This window comes from Bubalus kerabau, chromosome 14 (assembly GCF_029407905.1).
Source record: "Bubalus kerabau isolate K-KA32 ecotype Philippines breed swamp buffalo chromosome 14, PCC_UOA_SB_1v2, whole genome shotgun sequence".
Taxonomy (NCBI): Eukaryota; Metazoa; Chordata; class Mammalia; order Artiodactyla; family Bovidae; genus Bubalus; species Bubalus kerabau.
Window position 1 is genome coordinate 46,920,533 of NC_073637.1, and position 26,708 is coordinate 46,947,240.

Genomic DNA, 26,708 nt, shown 5'->3' on the forward strand with positions numbered 1-26,708 from the left:
GTCAGCAAAAACAAGACCGGGAGCTGACTGTGGCTCAGTTCATGAACTCCTTATTGCCGAATTCAGACTTAAATTGAAGAAAGTAGGGAAAACCACTAGACCATTCAGGTATGACCTAATCAAATCCTTTATGATTATACAGTGGAAGTGACAAATAGATTCAAGGGATTAGATCTGATAGACAGAGTACCTAAAGAACTATGGACGGAGGTTCATGACATTGTACAGGAGGCAGTGATCAAGACCATTCCCAAGAAAAAGAAATGCAAAAAAGCAAAATGGCTGTCTGAGGAGGCCTTACAAATAGCTGTGAAAAGAAGAGAAGCAAAAAGCAAAGGAGAAAAGGAAAGATATACCCATTTGAATGCAGAGTTTCAAAGATTAGCAAGGAGAGATAAGAAAACCTTCCTCAGTGATCAATGCAAAGAAATAGAGGAAAACAATAGAATGGGAAAGACTAGAGATCTCTTCAAGAAAATTAGAGATACCAAGGTAACATATCTTGCAAAGATGGGTGTAATAAAGGACAGAAATGGTATAGACCTAACAGAAGCAAAAGATATTAAGAAGAGGTGACAAGAATACACAGACTTGTACAAAAAAAGATCTTCATGACCCAGATAACCACGATGGTGTGATCACTCACCTAGAGCCAGACTACCTGGAATGTGAAGTCAAGTGGGCCTTAGGAAGCATCACTACAAACACAGCTAGTGGAGGTGATGGAATTCCAGTTGAGCTATTTCAAATCCTGAAAGATGATGCTGTGAAAGTGCTGCACTCAATACGCCAGCAAATTTGGAAAACTCAGCAGTGGCCACAGGACTGGAAAAGGTCAGTTTTCATTCCAATCCCAAAGAAAGGCAATGCCAAAGAATGCTCAAACTACCGCACAGTTGCACTCATCTCACACGTTAGCAAAGTAATGCTCAAAATTCTCCAAGCCAGGCTTCAGCAATATGTGAACTGTGAACTTTCAGATGTTCAAGCTGGTTTTAGAAAAGGCAGAGGAACCAGAGATCAAATTGCCAACATCAGTTGGATCATCAAAAAAGCAAGAGAGTTCCAGAAAATATCTATTTCTGTTTTATTGACTATGCGAAAGCCTTTGGCTGTGTTTATCACAACAAACTGTGGCAAATTCTTCAAGAGATGGGAACACCAGACCATTGTATGTACCTCCTGAGAAATCTGTATGCAGGTCAAGAAGGAATAGTTAGAACCAGACAGGGAACAAGGGACTGGTTCTAAATTGGGAAAGGAATATGTCAAGGCTGTATATTGTCATCCTGCTTATTTAACTTATATGCAGAGTACATCATGTGAAATCCCAGGCTGGATGAAACAAGCTGGAATCAGCATTGCCAGGAGAAATATCAATAACCTCAGATATGCAGATGATACCACCCTTATGGCAGAAAGTGAAGAAGAACTAAAGAGCCTCTTGATGAAAGTGAAAGAGGAGAGTGAAAAAGTGGGCTTAAAACTCAACATTCAAAAATGAAGATCATGGTGTCTGGTCCCATCACTTCATGGCAAATAGATAGTGGAACAATGGAAACTGTGAAACACTATTTTGGGGGGCTGCAAAATCACTACAGATGGTGACTGCAGCCATGAAATTAAAAGATGCTACTCCTTGGCAGAAAAACTATGACCAACCTAGACAGCATATTAAAAAGCAGAGACATTAGTTTGCCAACAAAGGTCCATTTAGTCAAAGCTATGGTTTTTCCAATAGTCATGTATGGATGTGAAGGTTGGATTATAAAGAAAGCTGAGTACCGAAACATTGATACTTTTGAACTGTAGTATTGGAGAAGACTCTTGAGAGTCCCTTGGACTGCAAGGAGATCCACCCAGTCAATCCTAAAACAAATCAGTACTGAATATTCATTGGAAGGACAGATGCTGAAGTTGAAACTCCAATACTTTGGCCACCTGATGTGAAGACTGACTCCTTAGAAAAGAGCCTGATGCTGGGAAAGATTGAAGGCAGGAGAAGAAAGGAATAAAGGATGAGATGTTTGAATGGCATCATCAACTCAATGGACATGAGTTTGAGCAAGCTCAGGGAGTTGGTGATGGACAGGGAAGCCTGGCATGCTGCAGTCCATGGGGTCTCAAAGAGTCAGTTGCAACTGAGCTACTGAACTGACTGAATATTTTGTTGCTTGGGATACAAGAATAGTGGATAATATTTGCCTTCCACAGCCTTTTCATCAAGAAAACACATTTTTATAACTATGTCACAGATAAGGCCAATAGACAATTTAATATGAGAATTTAAGCTCTGGCATTTTACAAAAGTCATGTGAGACAGAGATGGTTATCAGTAAATACAAATAAAATATTTTAAAAATTGCTTTGAATGGTATGGGACAGAAGGACACACGTATTTAAAATTCTTTGATTAGGAAAAAATAACAGTATAAAAAACTCCTGCTGTCTGCCTCCCCAAGTCTAACCTGAAGTAACTAAGGTTTTGTTAAATTTGAAAGCTTTCTGCAGAAATAACCCTGAATACCCCACCCTTTTAGTGACCTTAGTAATGTTGAGCCTTCAGATTTTTCATGCATTTCTAAGATCCTTAGGTTAAAACTGTATAATAAGAAAAATATCTTTAATAATTTTCAAAGAAGAATGTATTGACAATAGGGAAAGTCTGTTTCAAAAGTTTAGGTTTTGTGGCAAACAGAAAGTGGTGATCTAAGGGTTGTATTTCCATATTAGTTGGGCTTTATTGGGGTGTTGACTCAATGCACATGAGTTTGGGTGAACTCTGGGAGTTGGTGATGGACAGGGAGGCCTGGTGTGCTGCAATTCATGGGGTCGCAAAGAGTTGGACACGACTGAGCGACTGAATTGAACTGAACTGAATGGAACTCAGGAACACAGCCCTCTTTGGTCACCCCCTCAGCGTGTACTACTCAAGGACAACAGAAGAAGAAAGGTGTTTCTTCATGTTCCTACTGTTCAGAAGAGTAGATGAAAGTGACTAGCAGACAGGACTGAATGGAATAAAGCACATGGACACCCAAGAAAGCAATCAAATGGCACCCTTCCATGCCAGTATTCTTCACACACTGAAGAATATTTTTTAGTAGGGTTGAGAAGTGTAGTGAGTTGAATTAAGTCCCCCCCCCACCCCCCTGCCAAAAAAAGGTGTGTCTAAGTCCTAACCCTGGTACTTGTGAATGTGAACTTGTTTAAAAATAGGGTCTTTGCAGTTGCATTTAAACTAAGGACTTCAAGATGAGATCATCCTGAGGTTTTGGGTGTGCCCTAAATCCAAGGACACATGTCTTTATAAAGGAAGAAGAGACAGATTTGAGACCCAGAGACAGGGGAAAGATCAACTGAGGCAGAAACTGGAAGACAGCCATGAGCCAAGCACTACCCAGAGGAGCCACAGGAAGCTGGGAGAGAGGCCTGGTGCGGATTCTTCCTTAGGGCCTCCGGATGCTGTCAACCCCTTAACTTCATACTTCTGGTCTTCAAAACTGTAAGAGAATAAATTTCTGTCATTTTAAGCCACCAGCTTGTGAGGATTTGTTATGGCAGTCCAGGACACTAGTAAAGGGAGAAACTAATTTTTAAAGGTCTTAGATGTTTTATGTTTAAAATAAAGATTTCATTTAAAATTAAATTAAATTAATTAATTTTAAAGTAGACATTTAAAATTATTAGGAATTGTCTCTATCTCATTGGATTTTATTTTCGGTCAATTTAAAGTCATATTTACCAAGGAGAGATGTCAGTTTATATAAATAATAATAACTATTAGGTAATTTTGAAATAGGGGCTTCCCTGGTGGCTCAGTGGTTAAGAAGCCACCTACAATACAGGAGACATGGATTTGATCCCTGGGTTGGGAAGATCTCCTGGAGAAGGAAATGGCAACCCACTCCAGTATTTTTGCCTGGAAAATCTCAAGGACAGAGGAGCCTAAAAGACTACAGTCCACGGGGTCACAAAAGTATTGGATATGACTGCGAGACTGAGCACATGTGTAATTTTGAAATAGAATAAAAGGCTAAATAAAAGTAATTAATAATGGTATAATTATATAATAAAATTATATAAATTATTTCTTTTAAGTTCAAGTAATCGAGATTTCTGGGAGAAATATCAATAACCTCAGATATACAGATGACACCACCCTTATGGCAGAAAGTGAAGAGGAACTAAAAAGCCTCTTGATGAAAGTGAAAGTGGAGAGTGAAAAAGTTGGCTTAAAGCTCAACATTCAGAAAACTAAGATCCTGGCATCTGGTCCCATCACTTCATGGGAAATAGATGGGGAAACAGTGGAAAGTGTCAGACTTTATTTTTTGGGGCTCCAAAATCACTGCAGATGGTGATTGCAGCCATGAAATTAAAAGACATTTACTCCTTGGAAGGAGAGTTATGACCAACATAGATATTGAAAAGCAGAGACATTACTTTGCCAACAAAGGTCCGTCTAGTCAAGGCTATGGTTTTTCCATATGGTTTTTCCAGTGGTCATGTATGGATGTGAGAGTTGGACTGTGAAGAAAGCTGAGCACCAAAGAATTGATGCTTTTGAACTGTGGTGTTAGAGAAGACTCTTGAGAGTCCCTTGGACTGCAAGGAGATCCAACCAGTCCATTCTAAAGGAGATCAGTCCTGGGTATTCTTTGGAAGGACTGATGCTGAAGCTGAAACTCCAGTACTTTGGCCACCTCATGTGAAGAGCTGACTCATTGGAAAAGACTCTGATGCTGGGAGGGATTGGGGGCAGGAGGAGAAGGGGACGACAGAGGATGAGATGGCTGGATGGTATCACTGACTCAATGGACGTGAGTCTGAGTGAACTCCAGGAGTTGGTGATGGACAGGGAGGCCTGGCGTGCTGCAATTCATGGGGTCGCAAAGAGTCGGACACGACTGAGCGACTGAACTCAACTCAACTGAAGAAAAACATTTTTCTTATTTCTCTAGTCTTTTATCCTCTTCCCCTCTCCTGCCAGTTTTCTTTTGAAATATTCAGAAGCATAAGACTTCTTTTGGGGAACACTGAAAGATTTAAGATTTAAACAATAAACCTAAACCTTAAACTAAAGATTTCAAGATGAGATCATTCTGGATTTGGGGTGTACCCTAAATCCAATGACAGATGTCTTCATAATGGAAAGAGAGAGATTTGAGATGCAGAGACAGAGGAAAAGGTCATGTTGTCTAAAAAGATTTAGACAACAAAATAAGTTACTTGATCTTAGAAAACAGAACTATGTTGTCACTATTCTTTGTCAGAATTTTAGCAGATTGCTAACTTTGGGTTGAGTACTGTCCACTTCAGAGTGATCCTGTGAGTTAGACAAATCAAAACACTGGAGAGTCTTCCTGTGGAGATGAATAGAGACAGGTCAGAGCCAGGCAGGCAGAAGGCCTATGATTCAGATCCTGCTGGGTTCCCAGGCTCTCCTGCCCTTCTCTTCCCACAGTCAGAGCTGTTTGAACCCCACCTGCTGCCTTAGCATTGCCCTGAGGCCACAGTTCCACATTCACCCATAAAGCAGCCTAAACCCCAGTGGTTCTCAAGCTTCAGATGCATTTGTAAAAATGCCAACTCATGTGTGTTGCTCTAGATTTTCTCAATCCAAATTATCAGGGCCCAGACCTGGCAATATGAATTTAGAATTCCTCCAGGTGATTCTATGCCAGTGCATGACTCAGTGATGATGGACAAACAAGCTAGACCAGTAGTTCTCTAAGTGTGGTCCCTGAATCAGCATCATCACCATCCCTCAGGAACTTGTTAGAAATGCAAATTCCTGGGCCCCATCTCAGGCTTGCTGAATCAGAAATGGGAAGGGAGTCCAATTATCTGTGGTTTAACAAGCCTTTCAGGTGATTCCTATGAGACCTCAAATTTGAGAACCATTGCTCATACTTAGACTCACTTCCAAAGAACCGAGTATGGATAAGGGGAAAATAGTAATTCTGAAAACCTGGTGAGCATCAATTTAATTAGGTGACCAGGTTTAACACCCTTTGTGTTAAATCTTGCTGGTGTCATGTGCCTCCTGATACGATGTCCTTCACCCTCGTGGTCTTCTTCCTACAGAACCATAATCCAAATCTAATCATTAGGAAAGACCAGACATGTGAAGAAAAACTGAAGAATATTCTACAAAATACTCTTCAAGACTATCAAGGTCTTGAATAGCAAGGAAAAACTGGGAAACTGTCACAGACTGGAAAACTAAGGAGACATGACAATTGGATACAATGTAGGATCCTGAATTGCATCCTGGAACAGAAAAGGACAATAGCGGGAAAAGTGGAGAAAAATGTGAATAATGTCTGAAGTTTAGTTACTAGTATTGCACCAGCATTCATTTCTTAATTTTGACAAATGTATCCCATGAAGTAAGATACTGACATTAAGAAAATGGGACGAACAGTATATGGGAACGCTTTGCATGTTTTGGAACTTATCTGTAAATCTAAGAGTATGCCAAAAAATATTTTAAAAGTCAACAAAAACATAAAAATAGGGGAAAAAAGTGTGGTCCACAGATCAGCAGCATCTACACCACTTGAAAGCTTGTTAGTAGTGAAGATGATCAGAACCCATTCCAGACTGGCTGAATCAGAGTGTGCATTTTTTTTGGAAGATCCTCAGGTCAATCATTCAATGTACAGTAAAAGTTGAAAAACCTTGCTCTTTACCACAAGCCTGGGATTTAGCATCAGCTCAACCTTGTCTGAGCTTGAAACACATACTAGTTTCTATTTTGAGCCACTGCCTAATTATTAAAACCCAAGCTCTGTTTCAACCTGATTGAGATCAATAAGCTCTGTGCTACTCCTTGGGGCTCAGTCCTTATGTGTTATAACATTCCCCAAAGGCTCAGATCCTACCTTTTATTTATGAGATATTTCCTTCCTTAAAAGGTGGGAGTCTTGCCTTTGATCCCTAAGCCTGCCTGGGGCCTGCTACAGACTTCCCTCTTGCTGACATGCCCTGTATTTTAGGTGCTGCCTCCTCGAAGCACCCTGTCATAGTGTTCCATGCACCTCTTGAGCTGATAGCACTGGGATTTGCACTTATTGTCACTAAAAAATCAGATGTTATACCCTATTTGCAGATTCAACCAGGCCTGTAAATATCTAGAGTTAGGATGGCATGTGCAGAGCTTGCTTTTCCATCAAATAGCTCAACAGAAAAGGAAGATTTCCAGAAATTCCAATGTTTAAAACTGGGTTCAACAGGATCTGGGATTTGAGATAAAAGCTAGAGGCCTAGGAATGACACTGGAGAGGTAAACAATTTTCTCTGTGTCCAGATTTTTTCTTTTGGTGTCATTGAATCTCAGAAATAAGAACCTACTGATTTTATAAAGATAGTTTGCTTTTATGGATATTGTAAAATCCAGCCAGAATGGTGAGCATGGACACTTTTCCTGAACATGTTAGCATTAACTTTCTTCTCTTGGAGGAAAGGATTGCAGTGAATTCCTGAAGTTTAAAAGTTAAGAGAAATGATTCCTTGAAAAGATGCCTGGCCCAGTCTACCCAGAAGAAGACCAGGCTTCTTGTTTTTGTAGGGAAACACTGGGCCCCTGTCTTGGGGCATCTTGGCAAGCATCATCCTCAAGAAATATTGTGTGAATCGGACCAACTCTTCAGGGAAGAGTTGCACCAGTAGCCAAGTGACTTGAGAGTAGATGAGGCTACCATGCAATGACCTTAAAGTTAGAACCAACCTGGTGAGTGGGACATGGGAGAGGCTGATGGGATTCCACACCTGTCTGAGCAGTGGAAGAGCTCTGGATTGGGCTGGGAGTGCCCATGTGTCGGCGGAGGGTAGATAGTTCATGAGTATCCAGTTTGCAACTCTCTGGTGCACTGAGTGTGCTCAGTTTACAGTGACCTGGAGACACCCATTTGAACCAACACATCCCACTCCACAAATGCACCAATTTCCAATCTTTTTGTGTAATTTCTTTTAATTTAAACATTTGAAAAACTCTAATCTTGCTGCTGAACAACTAAGGGGAGAAGAGATTTTTCTCACATTTTGATCAGGATAGACAGGAGACTTGTATTATCTTTCATAATATAAGTGACTAGAGTGGTTTCACAATCCAGAGAAACAGGAGAGCTGGGGAAGAAAGGAGCCAGGCTACCTGAGGGCATTGACCCCTGGCTGCGGTGGAGAAGGCAAACTCACCCTGAGATGAACAGTGTGGACTTCGGTGTCAATGTTAGGAAGAAATTCCACTCTTTTGGAACAATTTAACATCATCTCCATTTAAGATATTCAAGTTTAAAATTTTGACAATTGGAATCTAAGAATTGCAATGAAACACCCAAGAAGAAAAAACATTGTCATAGAAGGTAGGAGGTTTACTCCTTTGGCTTTGGGATCCTAAGTTGCATTACAAAACCAATTAGCTGTAGGCTAGGCAGCATGTGAGTCATTTTTTTCTTCTCACATTAATATCAACTGTGAAATCTAAAGTGAATGATGACATTCCAAGGACAATTGCATATGACTCTTCTTCAGCAAGTTCGGGCAACTTCGAGTAGCTGTCATAAGGGAATACATCATCTCACGCTGTTTTAATGATGAGGGCTCCATTGGGAAGGACCATAAGGGGGAAAATGAGTTTAGTGTCGGGCTGTGTCTGAAGTCAAAGTGAAGCTGAAAAGCAAGTACTAGATTGAAATTAATTTAGGGTTTTGTTGATAACATGAGAAATTAGCTTCAGGGATGTTTAAAAAAAACACCAAAAATTTTGAAAAGCAATGAGATCCATTCATCTGTAGATATACAAAGTTATTTACATTCTGATCAAAAGTATGAGAAAAAAATCATAGTAAAATGTCTGGAATGAGATGCACTAAGTTAAAAGTGAGTGTCTTCAATGATGGGACAATGGGAATTAACCTATTTCTTCCCATTTCTCAATAATTTCAGTTTGTCTAAAATCGTTCAATAATTAAAAGAATAAATTCCTTTCAAAAATTATAGCACAAAAGGACAAATAAAGATATGATTACATGATATGATGATATGAATCATCATATATAATTCTACTTATATGAAGTATCTAAAGTGGTCAAATCATATAAACAGGAAGTAGGAAGGTAGTTTTCAGGGGCTGTGGGGAGGGGAAGGGGGTAGTTTCAGTATCATAACATCAAAGATAGAAAGATCTAGAGATCTGTGCACAGCAATGTTAATATACTGAACACCACTGACCTATACACTTAAACATGGTTAAAATGGTAAATTTTAATTTTACTTTAAAATTTTTATCTTAAAAAAAAAAAAAGTAAAATGAATAGTACAGGACCTCCCTAGTGGTCCAGGGCTAGGAATCCTCCTGCCAATGCAGGGGGCAGGGGAAGATCCCACATGCCTCAGGGCAGCTAAGCCCATGGTCTGCAACTATGGAAGCCTGTGCTCTGCAACAAGAGATGCTACAGCAATGAGAAGCCCACATACCACATGGAAGAGTAGCCCCGGCTCACCACAGCTATAGAAAGACAGTGTGCAGCAACGGAGACGCAGTATAGTCAAAAATAAAAACATTTTTAAAAAAATGAACAATGCAATACAGGACCATATGTAAAATAACAATGATGAAAAGATTAAAATGTTTAAATGAAGTATATTCAACAAGTACTTGGGACACTGTCAAGATATGGGAGTTAAGGTCGGAAATGAGCCCAAAGTGCCTGCCTGATGCTGGCACCATGCAAGAAGTTGGGCGTACAGGAAGGGAAGCAGTTTTGCAAAAGAAAAAGAGATACAAGATATGAATTCAACTTAAGGAGCCAGTGTCTATAGGATAACCAGTCTAAAGTTTGCCTTAGAAAGTTGGATACACAGATCTGGAGCACAGGACATAAAGATCTGGATTAGAAAGAAAAAAAAGAAAGACACAGTGATCTGAAGTGGGTGGGGTAACTTTCACCCTAGATTAGAGCGAAAAATAAGATAAATGCAGGCTAGATGAAAAATGAACATGTAACAACAACCAGTGTGTGGGGTAACTGAGAAAAAGGGAGTGTATTTATTTCTTAGGGCTGCCGTAACAAATTACCACAAACTGGGCAGCTTGTAACAACAGAAATGTATTCTCTCGTAGTTCTAAAGGCCTGGAATCTGAAATCCAGGTGTTGCTGGAACATGCTCCCTCCAATGGTTCTGGCAAAAACTCCTTGTTTCTCCAAACTCCTGGTGTCTCTATGCATTTCGTGACTTGTGACTGCATCACTCCAGTGACTGCATCACTCCAGTCTCTGCCTCTGTCTTCACACTGCCTTTTCTTCTGTGTGTGTGCCTTTTCCCCTTCTATCTCTTCAAAGGAAATTTGTCATTAATCTAGAGCTCACCTTCATAAGCTAGGCTGATCTCACCTCAAAAAATTCCTGACTATATCTGCAAAATCCCCTTTACCACATAATATTACATCCCCTGGTTCCAGGGGTTAGGATGTGGATATCTTTTGGGGAGTTACCATTCAACCCACTGTATGAATAAGGTCAGGAAATTATAAGAACTTTGGGGGTGGGGAAGGATGAGTTGGGATTTAGAGATTAGCAGATGAAAACTATTGTATTTAGAGTAGATAAACAACAGGCCTCCTTTATAGCACAGTAACTATATTCAGTGCCCTGTGATGACAAACCACAGTGGAAAAGAATATGAAGAATAATATATATATATGTAGATATATAAAACTGAATCACTTTGCTGTACAGCAGAAATGAACACATTGCAAATGAACTCCACAGTAAGTCACTATCTGGCAGATCCTGCTCATAGCACCAACTGTCTTGCTGTTCCTCATTGTGTGGACTGTTCGCTGAATCCATGGTAGACAAGGTGCACGCTAAGAGGATAGAGGAAACCTCAAGGAGCCATAGAAACTGCAGACACGTTTATTCTCTCCTGGCTGGTGCAGCAGCCATAGCAGTGATCATAACACAACCTCAGTGTTGCCGCAAAGCCTCAGATGGTGCTTATATAGGCGTACTGCACAAAGTAGCCTGTAATCAAACAAGTACCTCATGAGGCGCATGCCCAGTGCTATAAGTGATCTCAGCTGTTACATAATCATTATTTACAAAACATGGGGTAAGAGGCCGTGGGGCAAGAAAGCCTGACCATACCATCTTGGCTGGTTTGCTCTTTCCCTACAGTCCGTATATATGAACTTTCAGGTTTAGAGCTTTCAAAGATGTGAGCATGCCCAGAGAAAGGACAAAGAGAGACAGGAAGTAGCTGAAGAAGCAAAGAGATTCATGATGCAGGCAATGGCAAGGGGATTTTCTTTATTTGAGGAGGCACTGTTAGTTTAAAGAATTCGCCTGCCGATGTAGGATACACAAGAGACATGGGCTCAATCTCAGGGTTGGGAAGATCCCATGGAGAAGGAAATGGCAACCCATTGCAGTATTCTTGCCTGGGAAATCCCACGGTTAGAGAACCGGGCGGGCTACAGTCCATGGGATCTCAAAAAGAAACGACTGAGCGACTGAGCACCATCGTTCATTGTTGTTAATTTTTGAAGCATAGAACCTGAATGTAGAACAGTACACAAAGGTTGCAGCAGCCATTCAGAAGGCAATTCAGTGTTACTGCATCATCTATGACAGAAGAGCTACTATCCAGACATCACTGGATCATGTTTTTAAGATGGTCAGTCAGTTCAGTCACTCAGTCATGTCCGACTCTTTGCGACCCCATGAATCGCAGCATGCCAGGCCTCCCTGTCCATCACCAACTCCCGGAGTTCACTCAGACTCACGTCCATCGAGTCAGTGATGCCATCCAGCCATCTCATCCTCTGTCGTCCCCTTCTCCTCCTGCCCCCAATCCCTCCCAGCATCAGTCTTTTCCAATGAGTCAACTCTTCTCATGAGGTGGCTAAAGTACTGGAATTTCAGCTTCAGCATAATTCCCACCAAAGAAATCCCAGGGCTGATCTCCTTCAGAATGGACTGCTTGGATGTCCTTGCAGTCCAAGGGACTCTCAAGAGTCTTCTTCAACACCACAGTTCAAAAGCATCAATTCTTTGGTGCTCAGCCTTCTTCACAGTCCAACTCTCACATCCATACATGACCACAGGAAAAACCATAGCCTTGACTAGACAGACCTTTGCTGGCAAAGTAATGTCTCTGCTTTTGAATATGCTATCTAGGTTGGTCATAACTTTCCTTCCAAGGAGTAAGCGTCTTTTAATTTCATGGCTGCAGTCACCATCTGCAGTGATTTTGGAGCCCAGAAAAATAAAGTCTGACACTGTTTCCACTGTTTCCCCATCTATTTCCCACGAAGTGATGGAACCAGATGCCATGATCTTCGTTTTCTGAATGTTGAGCTTTAAGCCAACTTTTTCACTCTCCACTTTCACTTTCATCAAGAGGCTTTTGAGTTCCTCTTCACTTTCTGCCATAAGGGTGGTGTCATCTGCATATCTGAGGTTACTGATGTTTCTAAGGTAGGTAGCATTAAATCTAGCAAGGACCCAGAACCAGTGCCATCAGTGTCAGGCATGAGTGAAATCTCTGCTTGCCCTCCTTCTCCTATTACTAATGACCCTTCAGCTCGACCATCTCCCACCTCCTCTCCCGCCTCCAGTCGGTAACTCTTACCTGTTCACTAGATGCGCCTTACCCACTCACTGTATTCCAGCTGTCATACTGAACTACTGTACTTTCCAGGATACTATATCATAAGATTAAAAGAAAGTGTCTTCTTTATTTTTTATTTTTTATGTATTATTTGTGTGAGAAATACTGCAAGCCTATTAGAATACAGTATTACACAGCTGATTATTTTAGTTATTTACCTCAGCTAACTTTGTTGGACTTACAAACACTGAACTTACAAACGAGTGCTCTAAATGGAACACATTCATCTGTAGGGGACTTACTATACTTCAGCAAAATGAATTAAAAAAAAAAAAACTATGGGGAAAAGGATCTCTTTGTATGAGTCAGTCAATAAGTCCTACACTTAGGGGAAAAAAAAAAAAAAAAAACCTGCTTAATTTTGTGTAACACACCTTTCCCCAAATGCATTTGGCACTCTCTTCTCCAGTGTAAATACAAAGATGAATAAGGTCCAGTCCCAGACTTTATGAAGGCTAGTGGGAAAGCAGCCTGTTCTCAAAATAATTGGATTGCACTGTTTATGTGCTACAATAGAAAAATGTTCAAAGTGATGGAGGCCCAGTTAGAGGTAAAAGCAATTTTCTCTAGGATCAAAGAGTGTAAATGGAAACTGGCCAAAAAAAAAATAATAATAATAAATTGCTGAGGAGGAGGCTTAATTCCAGAAAGAGGCTTCATGACCAGTGGCTTGGAGGCTGGGAAGTTCTTATGGAGTGTTTAGAGAAAGAAAGTTTGGATGACCCTAGAAGGTATGGCCTGAGTAAACAAGAGTTTGTGCTGAGTCTGTGCACAGACTTTTATCCTTACTTTTGTGTCCCTTTCTAATCAAGAGCTAGAACATTAAAGGGAGTCCAGTGTGGGGAAAGAAATAAGACTGCTAGTTACCATAGAATTTAAAGAATCACCTAGGGCTCTGTGAGTTTAGATTGATTACTTTGAGCACAGGTTTCCAAACTAAAGGTTAGAAGGATACTGAAGAACAGGGTTAGACTTCCCTGATGATCCAGTGGTTAAGACTCTGTGTTTCCAATAGAGGGGGCACAAGTTCAATCCTTAGTCTGGGAACTAGGATCCCAGATGCTGCGTGGAGTGGCAAAAAAAAAAAAAAAAAAAAAAAAAAGCAGGACAGCAGTGGGAATGGGGAACATGTGGGATACAGGAAAGAGGACTGTAGTAGAGGCCAGAAGCAATGATGATCTCTGGGCTCGTCAGCTTGGGAACATGGACGAAGAGCAACACCGTTGAAAGGAAGTGAAAGCCGAGAAGGGATATGGGAAAACAGAGTTCACAATCCCTCACATGAGATTTCAAATCTCAACAGCTCTGAAAAGCTAGCATTTAAAAAATAAGTCTGGTGCAAGTCACTTGGTGGTGAGCCCAACCTGAGTTAACATGCTGCTGCTGCTGCTAAGTCGCTTCAGTAACATGAGGACATTTTTAATATTCACACTTCACAGTGAATAAACACATTTTGCTGAAGAAACACTGGATTTGATTATAAGATATTGTTCCCATAATACAACATGTCTCATCTTACCTTTCTCAGATTTGATAAACCTCAGAACCAGGTATTTCTGAGTTCAAGACCTAATGTTTTTGATATGTCATTTTGTACTTATAATGAGTCCAGGGTGAAAGCGGCATTTGAGGAATTCAACATCAACTTGCTTTCCTGTCAAGAGAAAGTATACACAGATCAGAGGTGTGTGTGTGTGTGTGTGTTTGGGTGTGCGTGTGTGGGGTGGGAGAGAAAATTTTCCAGCAAACTAGAATCATTTCTATCTATAGTGGAAATTTTAAATAAAATGTCAAAGTAATCCAGGGAAAAAACTCTCCTCACAAGAAGAGTTCTTGAATTTTAACAACTTGAAACAAATTTCCCAGTAGGGCTAAAGCTTAAGGCGTAATGTATATAGTGGCACTGTACACAGATTTTCTTGTATCAAAAATCCAGCTCAGATTTTTCATCTGAGCTAACTTCTATGAGAAAATTTCAACAAATAAACTTTACATATTTTCTTCTCTGTGATTTGCTTCCACTTCTTAGCTCTTACTGAACCAGACCAGCCTAACAGGGACTGCTGCCTGTCTTCACATGCCCTCATTGACTCATAGAACGCTCAGATTTCTTTTGAAGTGAGGCCTTTGGAATACAGCCGTTTTCTAGACGCTATTTTTGCTTGCTCAAGCAGATTTACAAGAGTGATCTGCAAAACCTCACTTGTTCCCTTTAGGCGGATTTGCTGAGAAATGTGAAGAAGAGAGGAGAAAAAACAACCAGGCTTCCCATGCTTTCTATTTAGAGAGAAGAAAAGTGGACTTTGAACAATTAGCAACAATTTAGAAAAGAAGGCATCCTTTGCTGGCTCACAAAGTCCTGATTCCTGGACCAGGTCTAATTTAACTTGGTGAACAGGGAAGAGCATGTTACCAAAGCATGTGTGTGTATGTTGTGTGTGTGTGAATATGCATGCACACGCAGACACATATACACACCATAGATCGCTGAAGGGACAATTTAAGAAGTGCAAACTACCTATGTGTAAAATAAATGATGCAAGGATATATTGTACAGCACAGGGAATACAGCTAATATTTTATAATAACTTTAAATGGAATATAACCTTTAAAAATTGTAAACCATTGTGTTGTGTTCCTGAAACTTACATAAATTTGTAAATCAACCATACCTCAATTAAAAAAAAATCCATGTCCACCAGATAAAAAAGTGTTTCTCTCTCCCCTCCCTCCTTTCTCCTGTTCTCCATCAGCCTTCCCACTACACAATGACCTCAAAGATCACTGGGATTCAGTGAAAATCAAACATGTTGTTGCAAGTAAGGTTTCAGAACAGATGAATTCATTTGATCACATTCCAGTTTCCTAATTACTATGGATAAATTATAATGAGAGGAAATACACATAAATTATAACTGCTCTATTTTTCCATTCAGCAGAAATAATACAGTATGGTGGTGCTAGTGGTAAAAAACCTACCTGCAGGAGACAAAAGAGACCTGGATTCAATCCCTGGGTCAGGAAGATCCCCTGGAGAAGGGCATAGTAACCCGCTCTGTTATTCTTGCCTGGAGAATCCCATTTACAGAGGAGCCTGACAGTCCATGGGGTCACCAAGAGCTGTACACGACTGAAGTGACTTAGTAGTAAGCATAAATAATTGCAGCACATACTGATATTAACACTTACTATTTTATCTCTGCCCAGAGTGGGACAACTAAAATGAGACATCATGACTTTTTAGACCCTGTTTAAATCGCTCAATACTGTTTCTGTCATTTAGTTTTCCACGTGTTATTCATTCACTGAATACATATTTCACATGCACTTTGTTCTTGTGCTCGTAGCATTTCTCCCAGTGTCAGAAACAAGGTGAGAACACAAACTTTTCAAGAGAAGAAAGTTAGCCATTGATTGACAAGCAGCTATTCTAGGCCCAATAACTTACTTTGTCATTTAATTTATTCTCTAAAACCATGGTGATTATTATCCCCATTTTCTAAAGATGGGAAACACATTTAGAGAAATAAAAGAGCTTTCACAGAGCTCATACAGCTAAAAGGTGATGAAAACCAGATTCACCTTTTCCATCAAAGATTTATATACCACTTACCAAGTGTCTGGCACTGCCCTGGGATATACCATGATACAAAACAGACCAAAGTCCTTCCCTGCTACCACTTTCCACTGTAACAGTGGCCTTCAACCCTGGTTGAGAACACACTAGGATCATCTGGAGACCTTCTAAAACACACCTGCACCAATGTCTGTGTGTGTGTGTGGGTTAGTGGCTCAGCCATATATGACTCTCTGCAACCAATGTCTACTCCTGGTAATTTCTGGAAGTAAAACCCAAGTTTAAATACTTTAAAATTCACCAAGTATTTCAAGAGTGAGTCCAGTATGGAGAATCTTTCATTTATTAGATTATGCTGAATAAGAGGTCACCACCCTCAAAAAATTTACACTGTACAGAAGTTATAGATAAATGCATAAAAATATAACTCACTTGGAAAACAGTTTTGAGGTAATGCATAAGCAAATTTAAAATTGCATCATACATATTTAAAGTAAAGGAATTCATGAAAGACACAATTACTTTTGGAGCTGGGGTGGTGTTATGCACAAAATTGCACCCCCCCAACTCATATTTTAAAATTCGAACCCCACTATCTGAGAATGTGGGTGTATTGGGAGATAGGCCTTTTAATGAGGTAATTAAGTTAAAATGAGGTCATTAGGGTGGACTCTAGTTCAATCTGAATAGTGTCTTTATAAAAAGAAGACATTTGGGCACACAGAGAAACAGAGATAAACACAGAGGCGAGACCATGTAAGGACATAGCAAGAAAGCAGCCATCCACAAGCCAATAAGCGAGGCCTCTGGAGACGACTGAGCGACTGAACTGAACTGAACTGATCTGGAGAAATCAACTCTGCAGACACCTTGATCTTGGACATCTGGCCTCCAGAACTATGGAGAAAATTAATTTCCATTGTTTAAGACACCCAGCCTGTGGAATTTTTTAGGGTAGCCTAGCAAACTAATACCCATGGGTTCATGGAAGTATAATTTCTCAAATGAAGGGAGTAAAGAAAAAATCACTTGAAGGCAGTGTATGCTTTTGCCTAGAGTCAAAACTCTAGTCCAGTTCTCAAACTTGGGTGTGTAACAAAACCATCTGTGGAATTCAGTAAAGTGCATATACTCAAGGTTATCTTACTTCCACAAGTTTGTGGTTTTCAGTAAAGTGCATATACTCAAGGTTATCTTACTTCCACAAGTTTGAGCCATTCTATTCTTTGCCTGCTTCTAGTGATTCTGATAGGCAACACAGAAATGGTGCAACACAGATGGGACTTGAACCTATGGTCTTTTAACTGAGATCACACACCTGGTTTCAGGACTCAGTGAAGCTCAGGTTCTTGGTGTCTAACTGCAGAAAGAGTTCAGTGAGAGGCAAAGTTATAGGTAAGAAGTGGATTATTTAGAAAGAAACACACTCCATAGACAGAGTGTGGACCATCACGGAAGGCAAGAGCAGCCTTGAAATATGATGTGGTTAGTTTTTATGGGCTGGGTAATCTCATAGATTAATGAGTGGAAGGATTATTCCAACTATTTTGGGGAAGGAGCAGAGATTCCCAGGAATTGGGCCACTGCCCACTTTTTGGTCTTTGATGGTGGCCTCAGAACTGTCATGGTACTGGCGGGTGTGTCACATAGCCTGTTAATATGTTACAATGAGAGTATACTGAGGCACAAAGTCTGGTGGAAATGGACTCATCTGCCATCTTGGACCTAATGGTTCTAGAACCTATTTGGTTCTAATCATTTTATGTAATGTCTTCAGGCTGTGTAATTCTTTTAAAGTTTGTGCCATGCTCCCTTCTTTTCTGTCTTAACACCATTTAGAATCATTAGACTAAGAAGGTGGGAACTGGGAGGACTTTCCAGTAGTCATGTATGGATGTGAGAGTTGGACCATAAAGAAGGCTGAATGCCCAAGAATTGATACTTGGCACTGAATTGAAATTGTGCCACTGAATAAGACCCTTGAGAGCCCCTTGGACAGTAAGGAGATCAAACTAGTCAATCCTAAAGAAAATCAACCCTGAATATTCATTGGAAGAACTGATGCTGAAGCTGAAGCTGAAGCTCCAATACTTTGTCCACCTGATGCCAAGAGCTGACTCATTGGAAAAGACCTTGATTCTGGGAAAGATTGAAGGCAAAAGAGAAGGGGATGACATAGGATGAGCTGATCGGATGGCATCACTGACTCAATGGACATGAATTTGAGCAAACTCCAGGAGATAGTGAAGGACAGAAGTCTGACATGCTGCCAGTCCATGGGGTCACAAAGAATTGGACCCGACTTATCAACCGAACAACAACAACATTGGCAGGTGAAAAGTGGGGGATACTGGGGGATAAATAGAGGCTAGAGTAAGTATGACACATATGGAGGAGGGTGGTGATGTTAAGGAAATATACATAATTAGGAAAGAAAAAGAGATGGCTAATTTTATGTGTCCATGTGGCTGGGGCATGTTGCCTAGATAATAGGTCAAGAGTTATTCTAAATGAGTCGGTGAAGGTATTTTTGGATGATATGAACACATAAATGGGTAGGCTTTGGGTTAAGTAGATAATATGAGTGGTCTTTGATGTTCTGAATCATGATGACCTTCCCCAAGTAAGGAGTTCTGCCAGCAGAAAGCCTTTGAGATAGGTGTAGATAGATAAATGATAGACAGATAGAGAGAGGCACATGAACACACACACACTGCTAGTTCTGTCTCTTTGGAAACCCTGATTAATATGGAAGGAGAAGTTAGAAAGATAACACAATACATTGAAGGAAGACCTTCATGAACAAGTTAAAGAGTTTGAACTTTACCTTTTTGGGGGATGTATAAGTTTTCAGATAAACCAGATGAGCCTTCAGAGTACAGGTTTTGCTGTTGGTACTCAAGTACAAAGATCAGTATAGAGTACAGATTAATCCCTTTTCTATTTAAACTGATACCACAGAAAGAGGAGCAGCTGTTCAGAAACATCACTGACTCCATGGACATGAGTTTGAGCAAACTCCAGAAGGCAGTGAAGGAAAGGGAAGCCTGGCTTGTTGCAGTCCATGGGATCACAAAGAGTCTGACATGACTTAGTGACTGAATAACAAAAAGGAATTTTATAGCCTACCTTTCTAACTTGATTTTCAAAGACTTCTGCTCATACCCGTCTTGTGTCTCTAATGCCATTGGAAGGATGGGAGAAGATACTGCTTGTATTTGCTTTAAAATGTTGAAATCATCTGTGTTTATCATACTCTTGTTTAGGTTTGTAAAATAGTTAAATTTTCTTAGCTCTAGACCAGTATAGATGTCCTTCTTAATTTGTTTAAATTTGTCAGTTCTCTCTCTGTTATTTTACCCTTTGTGCTGAGATGCCACTTCATTCCTTTATAGAGTCTTTCATTCCATTCAGCACTCATGAAATAAACATATATTGAGTACCTACCCTAAACTCTACACTGTGATGGGCATTGAGGATATAGTGCAGTGTTCAACAAGACAAAGGTCACAATCTTGGTCTCATTATAATCTCATAAAATTATACTTAGTGCAAGAAATAAGGGGAAATGTTATAAAACATACTGACCAAGACACCTATTAGCTAAGCAAAATGTGTTGGAAGTTTTCTTTGCCCATGCTGGATTTCTAGAAACTTCATGGAGCAGAACTATCATGAATGGAGATTCCAATAGGCATAAACTACTTCTCCAGGAGATAGGCTCTTTTCCTCTCTTTCTCCCCTCCCTTTCACTTAGAAAATATGTTTCATTCCTTACTATGGAAAGGTTGAGTGAAGACACAAAAGCCACCTGGGGGATCTTCCCAGAGCTTTCAATGCAATAGGGATTAAACAGAAAACATTTCAAAAATCATACAGATCAATGTAAACTCTGGCTATAAGTGCAGTGAATAAAAGGCACACATAGAAATGACAGTAGAACTCACTTAGCCTGAATCATCAGAGTCAGTGCCAAGCACAGGTACCCAGGTTCTTATTTATAGAAAGTTCTACCAGATTCTAGTTGAGCAGTTTCTCAGTTCACTGAGCCTCTATCTATGCTAGAAATAACATTTTTTCCCCTCCAAAATTATAAGTTATTTGTTATGAAATATTCAGAAAACAAAGATCATGGCATCTGGTCCCATCACTTCATGGCAAATAGATGGGGAAACAGTGGAAACAGTGTCAGACTTTATTTTTTTGGGCTCCAAAATCACTGCAGATGGTGACTGCAGCATGAAATTAAAAGACGCTTACTCCTTGGAAGGAAAGCTATGACCAACCTAGATAGCATGTTCAAAAGCAGAGACATTACTTTGCCAACTAAGGTCCGTCTAGTCAAGGCTATGGTTTTTCCTGTGGTCATGTATGGATGTGAGAGTTGGACTGTGAAGAAGGCTGAGCGCCGAAGAATTGATGCTTTTGAACTGTGGTGTTGGAGAAGACTCTTGAGAGTCCCTTGGACTGCAAGGAGATCCAACCAGTCCATTCTGAAGGAGACCAGCCCTGGAATTTCTTTGGAAGGAATGATGCTAAAGCTGAAACTCCAGTACTTTGGTCACCTCATGCAAACAGTTGACTCATTGGAAAAGACTCTGATGCTGGGAGGGATTGGGGGCAGGAGGAGAAGGGGACGACAGAGGATGAGATGGCTGGATGGCATCACTGACTCGATGGACGTGAGTCTGAGTGAACTCCGGGAGTTGGTGATGGACAGGGAGGCCTGGCGTGCTGCAATTCATGGGGTCGCAAAGAGGCGGACACGACTGAGCAACTGAACTGAACTGAACTGAAATGACCCCCAAAAGAGCTTAAGCTTTTAATTGTGTAGCCACACAACTCTGTATCTGATTGTCAGGATGAATATTTTCCTTTTGAGTAAGTAAAGAGTGTCTGAGTTGAAAGTGGACCCCCCATTGTGATTAGGATGGAATAGGATAGTTAGTTAGTTGTAGAAGTTCCAGTGGGATTTCAGGTAGAGAGGGAAACCTGGGAAACTTTGGGAGACCGCTGGAAGTTCATGAGTACTCAAGAGAAGTCTCATAACTTTGTGGAACGAAGCAGGTTTGCTTAACTATAAAGCCATAAATAAAAGTATGAGATATGCCCCAGGTCATTAGGTGAAAGAAAACTATCACCACTCTTCTACTGATTTGAATAAATGCTATGATAGTCCTAGTTTGACCTCATCGGGTCAGACACTCTCTTGTCGGATACGACAGAGTAGCTAGTGATGTAAACTTGATGTCTACTCAAAGAAGGCAGTCTTTTCCCCTCCCTCACTTTCCTTTGATTATAAAATTGTAGCTCACTTAATCCTTGGTGCAGAGGCCCCTCACCTGACCATTTGCATCTCTCAAAGCATCCTATATTAATAAATCTATTTCTTGCCTATCACTTTGCCTCTCACTGAATTTCTTCTGCATTGAGGCACGAAGAACCTGAGCCTCAGTAAGTCCAGGCACCATGTGAATTATTCTAATTCAAAGACCATGGGTTCACATACCAAACTAGGTTTAGGCTCTGTTTGCGTTAGAATCTGAAGTACTTCGTTGCAACTGGACAAAGATAGAGATACCAAGACACTCTGCCATAATAACATCAAATATCCCTTTCTGGGTACAGAAGAGCAAGCCGTTGCTGTGTACTCATTCCACATGTTTATCCAATGGGCTATGGTAATAGTTTTCACTAGACTTACCTGGAGAGGAACTTCCTTGATGGTCCAGTGGTTGAGAATCCACCTGCCAATATAGGGGTCACAGGTTTGGATCCTGATTTGGGAAGTTCCCACATGCTGTGGGACAACTAAGCCCATGAGCTATAACTACTGAAGCCCACATGCCTAGAGATTGTGGTCCATAACAAGAAAAGGCATAGCAATGAGAAGTCCATGCCCTGTAACTAGAGAAAAGCTGAGCACAGCAACAAAGACCAATAACAGCCAATAAATAAAGTAAATAAAGAGAATTTTTTAAAGAATCACCTGGGGAACTCAAAGACTGTTACTTGAGTCTAATCCTCAGAGAGTCGTGTTGGTCTTGATATAACTGGGTTTAAAAAGAAACTCTCCAATTAAAAGGAAATGTAAATTACATCCCCACCAACAGTGGGAATTGGTGTAGCCACTATGGAAAACAGTAGGGAGTTTCCTTAAACAATAAAAGTAGAGTTACCATATGATCCAGCCATCTCACTCCTGAGTATATATCTGGAAAATATAAAAACTCTAATTTGAAAAGATACATGAACCCCAATGTTCATAGGAGCACTATTTAGAATAACAAAGTCATGGAAGCAACCTAAATATGCATGGATAGATGAATGGTTAAAGAAGATGTGGTGTATATATACAATGAATATTATTCGTCCACAAAAAATAAAAGAAAAGCTATGACAAACCTAGACAGCATATTCAAAAACAGAGACATCAGTTTATTAACAAAGATTCATATGGTCAAAGTTATGGTTTTTCCAGGAGTCATGTACGGATGTGAGAGTTGGACCATAAAGAAGGCTGAGTGCTGAGGAATTGATGCTTTTGAACTGTGGTGCTGGAGAAGACTCTTGAAAATCACTTGGACAGCAAGGAGATCAAACCAGTGAATCCTAAAGGAAATTACCCTGAATATTCATTGGAAGGACCGATGCTGAAGCTCCAAAACTTTGACCACCTGATAGGAAAAGACCCTTATGCTGGGCAAGACTGGCAGCAGGAGGAGAAGGGGATGACAAAGGATGAGATGGTTGGATGGCATCACCGACTCAATGGACATGGGTTTGAGCAAACTCCGGGAGATGGTGAAGGACAAAGAACTGGTGTGCTGCCTTCCATGGGGTTGCAAAGGGTTGGACACAACTTAGCAACTTAACAACAACAACGATAAAAAAGAATAAAATAATATCATTTGCAGCAACATGGAAAAAAGCAAATGGTGAGGAAACTGTCCCTCCTACTGAAATGTTGAGTAATACTATGGAATCCTGGGAAAGAAAGCTGAGTTTGCTTGGGACCAGACTGAGGAGTCCTTTCAACTTCAGAAGCAAATATTTACTCTTTAATTTCTAACAAAGAGGACACCCTGAAGTTCCTCAGCAGGTCACTGATAAGATGACATTTAGTGTCGGTAGTTGTAGAATGGCAGGGAAAGATTAGAGAAAGAAAGCTAGGTGGGAGGGGTTGGCAATAACTTATCTGTAAGATCATGAGAGTCTGGGTCTTCCTGATGACTGAGAGAAGAAAAACAATGGGGTATATGAAAGATATATTTTGAAATAAGAATCAACAAGAATTGGTCATTGACTATATGTAGGTAGTAAACAAAAAAAAAAAGAGTCAAAATTATTCATAGATTTTAAGTCTGAGTGCTTTTGAAAACATGAAATCTTGGGAAACTTCATGAAGATACTGGGATCTTTGGGCCGATGTTATAACATGAACAGAATAACCAATTGTGGCCGTTGTGTGGTGAGGGATAAACACACTTAGTGTACTTCATCCATCTCTTTTCTACACTTTATTAGAACTGCTGCTGCTGCTGCTAAGTCACTTCAGTTGTGTCCGACTCTGTGTGACCCCATAGACGGCAGCCCACCAGGCTCCCCCGTCCCTGGGATTCTCCAGGCAAGAACACTGGAGTGGGTTGCCATTTCCTTCTCCAATGCATGAAAGTGAAGTCGCTCAGTCGTGTCTGACTCTTCGCAATCCCATGGACTGCGGCCTACCAGGCTCTTCCGTCCTAACACAGCATTTTTTTTTTTTTTTAAGACAAAATAACCCAAGACAAGAATGAAGTGATGCTCCAATCCCTTAATCAATTTGAAGATTTCCAACTTGTGGAGCGAGGTTTCCCTATTATAAATTAAGAGGTCACTGTATTAATTTGCAAGGACTATTGTAACAAAATACCACAGGGTAAGCAGCTCAAACCACAGAAATTAATTTTCTTGAGGTTCTGGAAGCTAGAAGTCCGAGATTAAAGTGTCAGCAGCCTTGGTTTCTCCTGAGAACTCCCTAGCTGGCCTGCAGATGGTGGTCTTCCTGTGTGTCTTCACACGGCCTCTTCTCTATGTGTCAGCAGCCTTGGTATCTCTCCCTCTTCCTATAAGCACACAGGTCATATTTGATGAGGACCCACCATATGACCTCATTTAGCTTTAACTACTTCTTTAAAGGCCCTATCTCCAAATACAGCCACATTCTGAGGTTACTGATGGTTAGGACTTCAACATACAAATTTTGGGGTATGTTGCACAATTGAATCTATGACAGTCAATGTGTTCTCTATCTCTATCATTCTTTTGGAGAATCTCAATATTCAAGAATCAGAAAATTAAGTTGAAGTATTTTGGAGAGGTATGTTCAAAGTTAAGGGAACTTCTGGCCTCTTCCATAAAGCAGATGAAATTAATCTATCATTTCAGTCCTAAGAACTATATAAAATAAACATTCATTTTGCAACTAAATTATTCTTTTTCTTTCCTCCCTATGATTATTCTAAACATTCTGGATCAGTTCAGTTCAGTCACTTAGTCATGTCTGCCTTTTTGTGACCCCATGGACTGAAACATTCCAGGCCTCCCTGTCCATCACCAACTCCAGGAGCTTGCTCAGACTCATGTCCATCGAGTCAGTGATGCCATCCAACCATCTTATCCTCTGTCGACCCCTTCTCCTCCTGCCTTCAATCTTTCCCAGCATCAGGGTGTTTTCTAAGGAGTCAGTTCTTCACATCAGGTGGCCAAAGTATTGGAGCTTCAGCCTCCGCATCAGTCCTTCCAATGAATATTCAGGTCTGTTTTCCTTTAGGATTGACTGGTTTGATCTTGCAGTCCAAGGGACTCTCAAGAGTCTTCTCCAAACCACAGTTCAAAAGCATCAATTCTCTGGCGTTCAGCTTTCTTTATAGTTCAACTCTGGATAAAAGAGGGGAAAAAAAAACTCCAAACACTTCCCATCTCATCAAATCATTTCTATGTCCCTAGTTTTCTAGTTGCCTGTCTCCTTATAGTCTCAGCTAGTGTGCGAAGCAACTTAGCAGCAGCAGCAGCAGTGTGTAGGGACTGCCCTTCGAGACGTTAATTTTATTCACTTATATATGTATTTACTCATTCATTCATGTAGCAAATATTTGAGTGTCTATTCTGGGCCTTCCATGTGGTGGGTCCTAGGGTACAACAGAGAACAAGGCAATCAAAGGTCCTGTGATACAGCTCGTACAACATGGGATAGAGCACAGACAAGCAAACAAACACCAGAGGTACTGTGTGATAAGCATCAGGAGGAGTTTGAGGTGAGGTACCGGGGTCGCTCAGCCCAGGAACATTTGACCAATCTATAGGATTCAGGGAGGGCTTCCCTGAGAAAATGACGTGTAAGCAGTACCCAAAGACTGAATGGGAATAGCAAGAGCAAAAGAGTCGGGAGAGATATTCCTGGCAGCGAGAACAATGACAAATTCTCTGGTGTGAGGAAGAGAGCAAGGCCCCTTAAGGCAGTTGGAAGATGTTCAGAACATAGGAGCAGGTCGTGCCAAGGTGGGAGTGCATTACAACACCAATCCGGAAAGAAAGCAAGGGTTAGATCACAAGGCATGATTCTAAGGAAATTACGTTCTATCCTTAGGCAATTGGAAACTGTTAAAGAGACTTGAACTGGAGTCATTTGATCAGATTAGGAGTTTAATGAATTCATGCAGGCTTCTGTGGGGAGAGGAATTGGAGACTAGATGAAAGGAGACATGTTAGAAAGTTGTGGAACAAAATGAGAAAATGCTTGGAACTAGGGTGATGACTGTGTGATAAAGAAAAGCGTGATTTGTGAAAAAGTTAAGAATTGTGGAGACCAAGCTACAGTTAAGTACCACAGAGGACAGTGATTTTCCTTTTTCTGTGTTTTGTTCACTGCGATCTCTCAAATGCCATCCTCTAAACTTACTGAGGACAGCAAAGAAGATGCCAAGGGGGTGTTGGATTAGCTACACACCACTGACTGGATTCTCTGAGAGGGTATTACAACAATGGAATCGACTTTTGAAGGCCTACTGTGTTCAAAACACTGCTCTAGATACCTTGCACATACTGTACAATCTTATATCATCTGTCATGAAAAGGATAAAGTGGAGAATCCAAGAATCGGAGATCAAGGTAGTGTTCTCAGGGCACACGGTACTTAATAGTAGAGTTAGGATTTGAATCGAAGCCCATGCTCCTCCCATTACGATGTGCTGACATCACTGAAATCCCATCCTATGCTTGTCTCCCAGTAATAAGATGGAACATCATTTTTTCCAGTGGCCACTTTCTATTTGTTCAGGGCCTGAAAAAGTAATCGACTTTTTGATGGCTCCTTCACCATTTACTATCTTTAGGCACTGAGCCTAACTAAATCCCCAGGGCTGAAAAGAAGAACCAGTCTAGGGCCATGATCTCAGACAAATTGGTCCAG

At 40.6% G+C, this 26,708-nt stretch overlaps 1 long non-coding RNA gene across 1 annotated transcript in view; it reads left to right on the forward strand.

Annotated features, from left to right (window-relative positions):
* Positions 1-2,637: 2,637 nt before the first annotated feature.
* Positions 2,638-26,708, forward strand: part of LOC129626851 (uncharacterized) — a 49,689-nt gene continuing 25,618 nt past the window's right edge. Inside the window, exon 1 of the long non-coding RNA XR_008702256.1 lies at positions 2,638-3,505. This is a non-coding gene — a long non-coding RNA (uncharacterized LOC129626851). The remainder of the gene's footprint in view (positions 3,506-26,708) is intronic.